The sequence below is a fragment of the Sus scrofa genome, chromosome 2 (assembly GCF_000003025.6).
Source record: "Sus scrofa isolate TJ Tabasco breed Duroc chromosome 2, Sscrofa11.1, whole genome shotgun sequence".
Classification (NCBI taxonomy): Eukaryota; Metazoa; Chordata; class Mammalia; order Artiodactyla; family Suidae; genus Sus; species Sus scrofa.
In genome coordinates, this window is record NC_010444.4 from 68,174,437 (window position 1) to 68,181,830 (window position 7,394).

A 7,394-nucleotide genomic window follows, 5' to 3' on the forward strand; every position below is an offset into this window, starting at 1 on the left:
CCCTGGCCTCGGAAATCCCACATGCAGCAATTCCAGCCAAAAAAAGAAAATAACAATGCTAAGGTAAGTCATGTAATGTTTCTGCACAAGTCTCTGCAATGATTCTCCATGTCACTCAGAACAAATGAAAGCAAAAAACCCTTCAATGAAAGGCACTCATGTGGACCAACTCAATACCTGTCACCTCTTCCCCTGTGCTCCCCTCACTCTCTGATCCAGCTACATTCCACCCCCACCCCACCCCACCCCAGGGCAACTCCAACCTCACGGTCTTTGTATTAACCTTACCCTCTGATTGGGGCACTCTATCTCCAGATACTACTCACCTAAGCCATTCACTATCCTAACAAAAGTAACTTACTCGGAGTTCCCATCATGGCATAGTGGAAAATAATCTGACTAGGAACCATGAGGTTGTGGGCTTGATCCCTGGCCTTCCCCAGTGGGTTAAGGATCTGGCATTGTCCTGAGCTGTGGTGTACCTCACAGATGTGTTGCTGTGGTGATGGCATATGGTGGAAGCGGTAGCTCCAATTCCACCCCTAACCTGGGAATCTCCAAATGGCATGGGTGCAGAAATAAAAAGTAAAAAACAAAAAAAATTTTCTCAGTGAGGTGTACAAAGACCATCCTTTTTATTGGGACAAATTGCCCTCCCCAGGCTCCTGATCCTCTTTACCCTGCAATGGGTGAGTCTAAATCAAACACAGGCACATAGTAAATCCTCAGTAAAAATAGGTTTGATAAGCTGAATAAATGAATGTGATTCTGAATAGGCTACCAGTCACATTGTCTCTTGACCCCAGTTGACTGCTCCAAGGGGGAAAGAGCACATGATTGTACCAATCAGAATCCTTTCCTGAGATTTGTTAAACACCTCAGCAGCTAAAATACATCCAGTGGCTCTTTGGTAGTGAAGCTACCAGGTGGGAGCAGTGACAGCTGCTGGCTTCCATGTCTCTTCCCATGTGGGGGTGGCCAGTCTGAAAAGATAAAGCTAATGCTTTTTCAGGAGAAGTATGATGACAAACTTAGGAATGTGGGCTGAATGTCAGAGTTCCTGCCTAGAGTCCATCCCAATCTCAATCTTTTTGAAAAATGTAGAGAAAATACTTTTTTAAAGTGTTGTCAGGAGTACCAATTGGGGCTCACCAGGTAAGAAAACTGACTAGTATCCATAAGGATGGGGATTCAATCCTCAGCCTCCTTAAGTGGGTTAAGAAACCAACATTGCTGCAAGCTTCAGCATAGGTCGCAGATGGTGCTTGGATCGGGCTTTGCTGTGGCTGTGTCATAGGCCAGCAGTTGCAGCTCCAATTCAACCCCTGGACTGTGAACTTCCATATGCCACAAGTACAGCCCCGAAAAGAAAAAATAAAAAAAATTTTTGTCAAGATACCATATCATACACATAAAACAAGAAGAACATTCTCTCTCTATCTCTCTCTTTTCTTTCTTTCTTTTTTTTTTGGGGGGGTGCACCCACAGCATATGGATGTTCCCAGGCCAGGGATTGCATCCCAGCTGCAATTGCAGAAAGCCAGATCCATAACCCACTGCACCAGGCTGAGGGTCAAATCCATGCCTCTGCAGCAACCTGAGCTGCTGAAGTTGGATTCTTAACCCACTGCTCCACAGTGGGATCTGAAGAGTCCTCATATTTGAAGTGTTTTTTTATGACTTTAGTATGATTTTCATTCCATCTCATCCAGAGTAAAACACACAACCAAACTAAGGTGAATAATGTCAACATTTGAGAGGGTATTTGGGGAAAAAACCATGACACACTTGATATAACTGCTGCAAATATGGTGTTGAGAATTAACGGAATGGCTGTAAAAAAAAATACTCCCCCCAGATAGACCTTTATGGTCTGCAAATAAGAAAGAAAATTAAACAGGAATTACTGAGGAGATGGTTGAGGACAAACTGATAGAAAAACAAATAAAAGGAAAGGCATCGTGCTTTGAGAAGACAAGAACTGAAGCCTGTCCTTTAGTATCACAAAAAACTCAGGATTTTTAAATGCAAACATTTTCCTTGGGCATCACAATGCCACTTAGTTCTGAGGCCAGTGGCCCATCACACACAAGGGGCTCCTCAACTGAGGAGACTGCCCAGGGCCCCTTCACATCCTTGTTCCTCAGGCTGTAGATGAAGGGGTTCTGCAAGGGGAGGACCACGGTGTACATCACTGAGGCCATGGAGCTTCTCCCGGGAGAACAGATCACATCACATCTGAGGTAGACTGCTGGGCTTATCCCAAAGTACCAGGAGACCACAGAGGGGGGAGGCCACAGGTGGAAAAGGCTTCCTATTTTCCCTCATAGAGGACATTCTCACTAAAGAGGAGACAATATGAAAGTAAGAGAAAAAGATTCCAGTGAGGGAAACACACCCAGCAAGGCAGTTGTCACAGACAAGTGGATGCTGTTAGGGATGATCCCTATGGCTCCCTCTTTCAGATGCTGCCTGCCTAGTGGAATCCTCCAGAAGAGGGAAGAGTAGGATGTCCCTTGTGAGGAATTATTTGGGCTACACAGAGAAGAAGAGGAAACAAGATGGCAAAGCCTTTAAAATAAAATGCAAAGCATGTCTGTGAGTGTGAGATCATATATACATGCTTTTTCTTTTTCAGTTATTTTTTAATTTTTTGGTGACACTCCTGGCATGCAGAAGGTCTTGGGCCAGGGATCAAACCAATGCCACAACCATGACCCAAACTACAAAAGTGACAACACTGAATCCTTAGCTTTCTGAGCCACCAGAGAACTCCCATATCTGCTCTTGAGTGGAAATGTGTCGTATTGAAAAACAGAAACAGACTCACAGACATAGAGAACAGATTGTGATTGCCAAGGGGAAAGGGGGAGGGAGTGCGATGGATGGGGAGTTTGAGGCTGGTAGATACAAACTGTTACACTTGAAATGGATAAGCATTGAGGTACCTCTCTATAGCTCAGGGAACTATATGCACTCTCGTTGGGTAGAACATGATGGAAGAATGTAGGAGAAAAGAATATATATATGACTGGACCAATGTGCTGTGTAGCAGATATTGACAACACTCTAAATCAACTATACTTCAATTAAAAAATCAGCACCTAGGAATTATCATACTAAGTGAAGGGACTCAGACAGAGAAAGACAAATATCATATGCTATCATATAGGTGGAATTTAAAAAGTGATACAAGTGAATTTGTTTACAAAACAGAGACAGAAGCACAGACCTTGAAAACAAATGTATGGTTACCAAAGGGGAAGGATGAGAAAGGAGGGATGGATTGGGGGTTTGGGAAGGGCAAAGGGAAATCTACTCAATGTTCTGTGTGTTTAAATCTGTTTTGTAAATTGGTTCACTTGTAACTTCTCAGGGTGGGGGGCTGCACACTTGGCATGTGGAAGTTTCTGGGCCAGGGAGTGAACCTGCACCACAGCAGTGACCCGAGCGGCTGCAGTGACAATGTGAGATCCTCAACCTGCTGCGCCACAAGAGAACTCCTCTACCATTTTTTTTAGATTCCACACTAAGTGATATCATGAGATATGATACAGATGCTAACTGCAAATGGGCACAAAGGAACTCTCTAGGGTGATAAGATGTTCTAGAATGGGACCATGATGATCATTGAATAACTCTACACTAAACAAGGAAATGGAATTTATCATTCAATGGCTGAATTTCATGGTATATAAATTATCCCTCAAGAAATCCATTAATAAATTTTAAAAAGTTTTTTCTAGAATTATCCAAGGAGTGTTGAAAACCTGTATCTTTGTTATCAACATTCTTTATGACACACCAGTATTTTTATGGCTGCCACTCTTTACTGCAATCACATTTACCTCTTTGGTCCCCAGTTCTGTTTGTATGGAGCAGATGATAAATACATTATGGATTAAACTTAGTGGTATCAAGTTGAGTTAAAGCCACACTGAATATATTATTCCTACCTAACAAGTTAGGATTTTGCAGGAATTTGGAGATCTTTGTATATACCCAATACTTGTTTGTTTCTGTGTTTGCTTAGTTTTGCCCCAGAAGTCCTTGGTACCATTCATGGTATCATTTTCTCTTCATGGTCTTGATCACCTGTCTTAGCTTTGGTTCAACAGAAGCAGATGCCCAGCCAAGGATTCACGTGTAAGCACTTTATTGGAAGGAGTAAGGACCATGGAACATGGGTTAGAGTAAGGAGAAGTGATACAGGGAAGAGAGTACATCCAATCAAGCTTACCTTAAGTCATCCCCCACATGAGTGAGCAGAGTTTTCATCCTGTAGGGAAATTCTGGGAAATGGCACAAAACCCAAACATCAGAATTAACATGTGCCTAAAGGGTGAAGAAGATGGTATCCCCCATGACTCTCCATCAAGAGCTGTCCCTGGTGGGGCATAATTCGCAGTCAGGTCTGCCATCAAGCATGCAAAATGTTGGTTCCACCCAGTGCTGACAGAGACAGACAGGCCAGATTGAAGTGGACATGGGGAAGGGATCCCAGGGTAAGTAGGGGAAATGATGACAGATTCAGCCACCCCATCCTTCACTGCAGACTCAATTCTATCAATAGTCTTCTCATAAGGTGAATTACCTTCTGAGTACATTCCACAAGTGTGCAACTACCACTCCCGGTGGCACCTCCCGAATGTTCCCTCCCCTAAAATAAACCAGGTAACAAAATGTTTTATTCATTTATTATATCCATTATTACATATTTGAGAATCTTGTAGCGCATCGGAAAACTGCCCTGATGGGACATAAATGTCCAATGAAACAAGAAAAGGAAAGAGGAAGGGGAAGAAGGAAGGCAAAGGATGAAGCAGTGTGGAGTTCCAATCATGGTTCAGCATTCACGGACCCAAATAGGATTCATGAGGATGTTTGAAGATCCCAGGCCTTGCTTATTGTGTTCCTGATCTGGCATTGACCTGAGGTGAGGTGCAGGTCACAGAGGCCTCCTGGATCCCACCTTTGTGGTGGCTGCAGTGTACAGTGGCAGCTACAGCTCCAATTCAATCCCTAGCCTGGGAAATTCCATATGCCACAGTAGCAGACCTAAAAGGTCAAAAAAAAAAAAAGACAATGAAAAAGTTTTTGAGAGTTTTCTGACACAATATATGGCTATTAATCACTTGAACAAGCTGACACTCAAAACTAGATTCCCACTTTTTTATTTTTGGCTGCTTTAGGCAGCAATGACAGCTTATGAAACTTTCCAGGATACTTGTCAAATCAGAGCTGCAACTGACAGCCTACACCACAGTCACAGAAATGCCTGATTGGAACTGCATCTGTGACTTAAACCACAGATCACTCAATGCAGCATCCTTATCACAATGATCAAGGCAGGGATGGAACCATCATCCTTGGGTCTTAACCTGCTGGCCAAGACAGGAAACCCTTGCCTGTAATAGGTTTGATTCCCTCAGAAGCTGATACTGAACCAAGGATGCATCTTCAAGCACTTTATAGGAAGGAGCAAAGAACATGGGCGGGAGAGAGGAGAAGTGAACACAGGGAAGAAAACACACTCAGTCAATCAGTCCATGAGAATGACTGCAAAATGCTGAAGAAACATGGAATATATGGACAAGATATAAAGGAGAAATGTCAAAAGGGAATTGCTGAGAGGGCTGTTTGAGAAACACCAATCCAAAAACAAAGACATGTTAAGTCACACATGCTTTACAAAAATAGGTCAAGCATGTTTTGAGGGGAGAAAAGAAAAAAGACATTGATCTTTGCATCATTTGTCTTTGGAGCCCACCATGTGCACTTAGTTCTGAGGCCAGTGGCCCATCACAAACAACAGACTCAGCTGAGGAGCCTTCCCAAAGCCCTCTTCACATCTTTGTTCCTCAGGCTGTAGATGAAGGGGTTCAGCATGGGAGAGACCACGGTGTACATCACTGAGGCAATGGAGATTCTATGGGGAGAATGGGTCACAGCAGAGGTGAAGTAGACCCCTAGACTCGTTCCATAGAACAAGGTGACCACAGAGAGGTGAGACCCACAGGTGGAAAAGGCTTTGTACTTGCCCTCAGTGGACACCATTTTCATTAAGGTGGAGACAATCTGATAGTAAGAAAAGAGGATCCCAGTGAGAGGAAGCATACACAGCAGGGCAGTGGCCACATACATACAGACCTCATTGATGAAGGTGTCTGAGCAGGCCACCTTGAGAATCTGATCCAGTTCACAGAAGAAATGTGGGATTTCAGTGCCTACACAGAATGTCAGCTGCATCAACAGTAGAAGATGAACAAGAGCAACACAGAAAAAGACAAACCAACACATCAGAACCAGAAGGACACAGAGGCGGGCGTTCATGATGACCACATAGTGCAAGGGGTGGCAGATGGCCACAAAACGGTCATAGCCATCACGGTCAGGAGGAAATCATCCATTCCAACAAAAACAACAAAAAAATACACCTGAGTGAGGCATCCTATGTAGGAGATGTCTTTGCTCTGTGCCTGGATGTTCACTAGCGTCTTCGGGACAGTGGTAGAGACGAAACAGATGTCAACAAAAGACAGGTTGGAGAGGAAGAAGTACATGGGGGTGTGGAGGCGGGAGTCAGAGCTGACAGCCAGGATGATGAGTAGGTTCCCAAGCACGGTGACAGGTACATGGATAAGAAGAGCCCAAATTGGAAGGGCTGCAGTTCAGGGTCATCTGAGAGACCCAGGAGGAGGAACAGTTTTGATACTCCTGTGTGGTTTCCTGCTTCCATGTAGCTGGTGTGCCTGCTGGGGAAGGAGGCAAAAGCAACTTTCAGTGAACAGCCAACTGGCACCTGAGTAGTCATCACCTTTTCATGGATGTCCTGCACCCCCTCTTTGTCCCTCCATTACCAGTGATTCTCTCATTCAAGGGGTAGCCCATTTCCATTTTAAATGTGTGTAATTATTCAGACATTAAGTAAGAAGAAATCACTCTCTCTCTTTTTATCACCCATGCAACAGGTTCAAATTCTCCTGTTCAAATTGATAAACATAAACCATTAAGTCCTTTTCTTCAATAATCTCCACACATCCCTTTTTCAAAGAAGTCATTTCGTGGTGATTAAGTCATGGATTTTCAGTTCCAACAACCTCAAGTCTATGACCTGATTTGATGTCACAGTTAACTCTCACTTACCTTTTTTTTTAATTCTAAAATTGATTTTCTTATTATTGGTATTGCCCCAATAAAATTTTTTTTCCTACTGTAAAGCATAGTGACCCACTTACACATTCATATATACATATATACATTCTTTTTTCTCTCATTATCATGCTCCATCATAAGTCAGCAGACATAGTTCTTGGTGCTTAACAGCAGGATTTCATTGCCCTTGTGGGTCCTCTCATTACATCCTTTGTGAGGTCTGAACATGCCTTTGTACA

At 43.4% G+C, this 7,394-nt stretch overlaps 1 pseudogene; it reads right to left on the reverse strand.

Moving 5' to 3' along the window:
• On the reverse strand, positions 4,713 to 6,821 carry LOC100514448 (annotated as a pseudogene).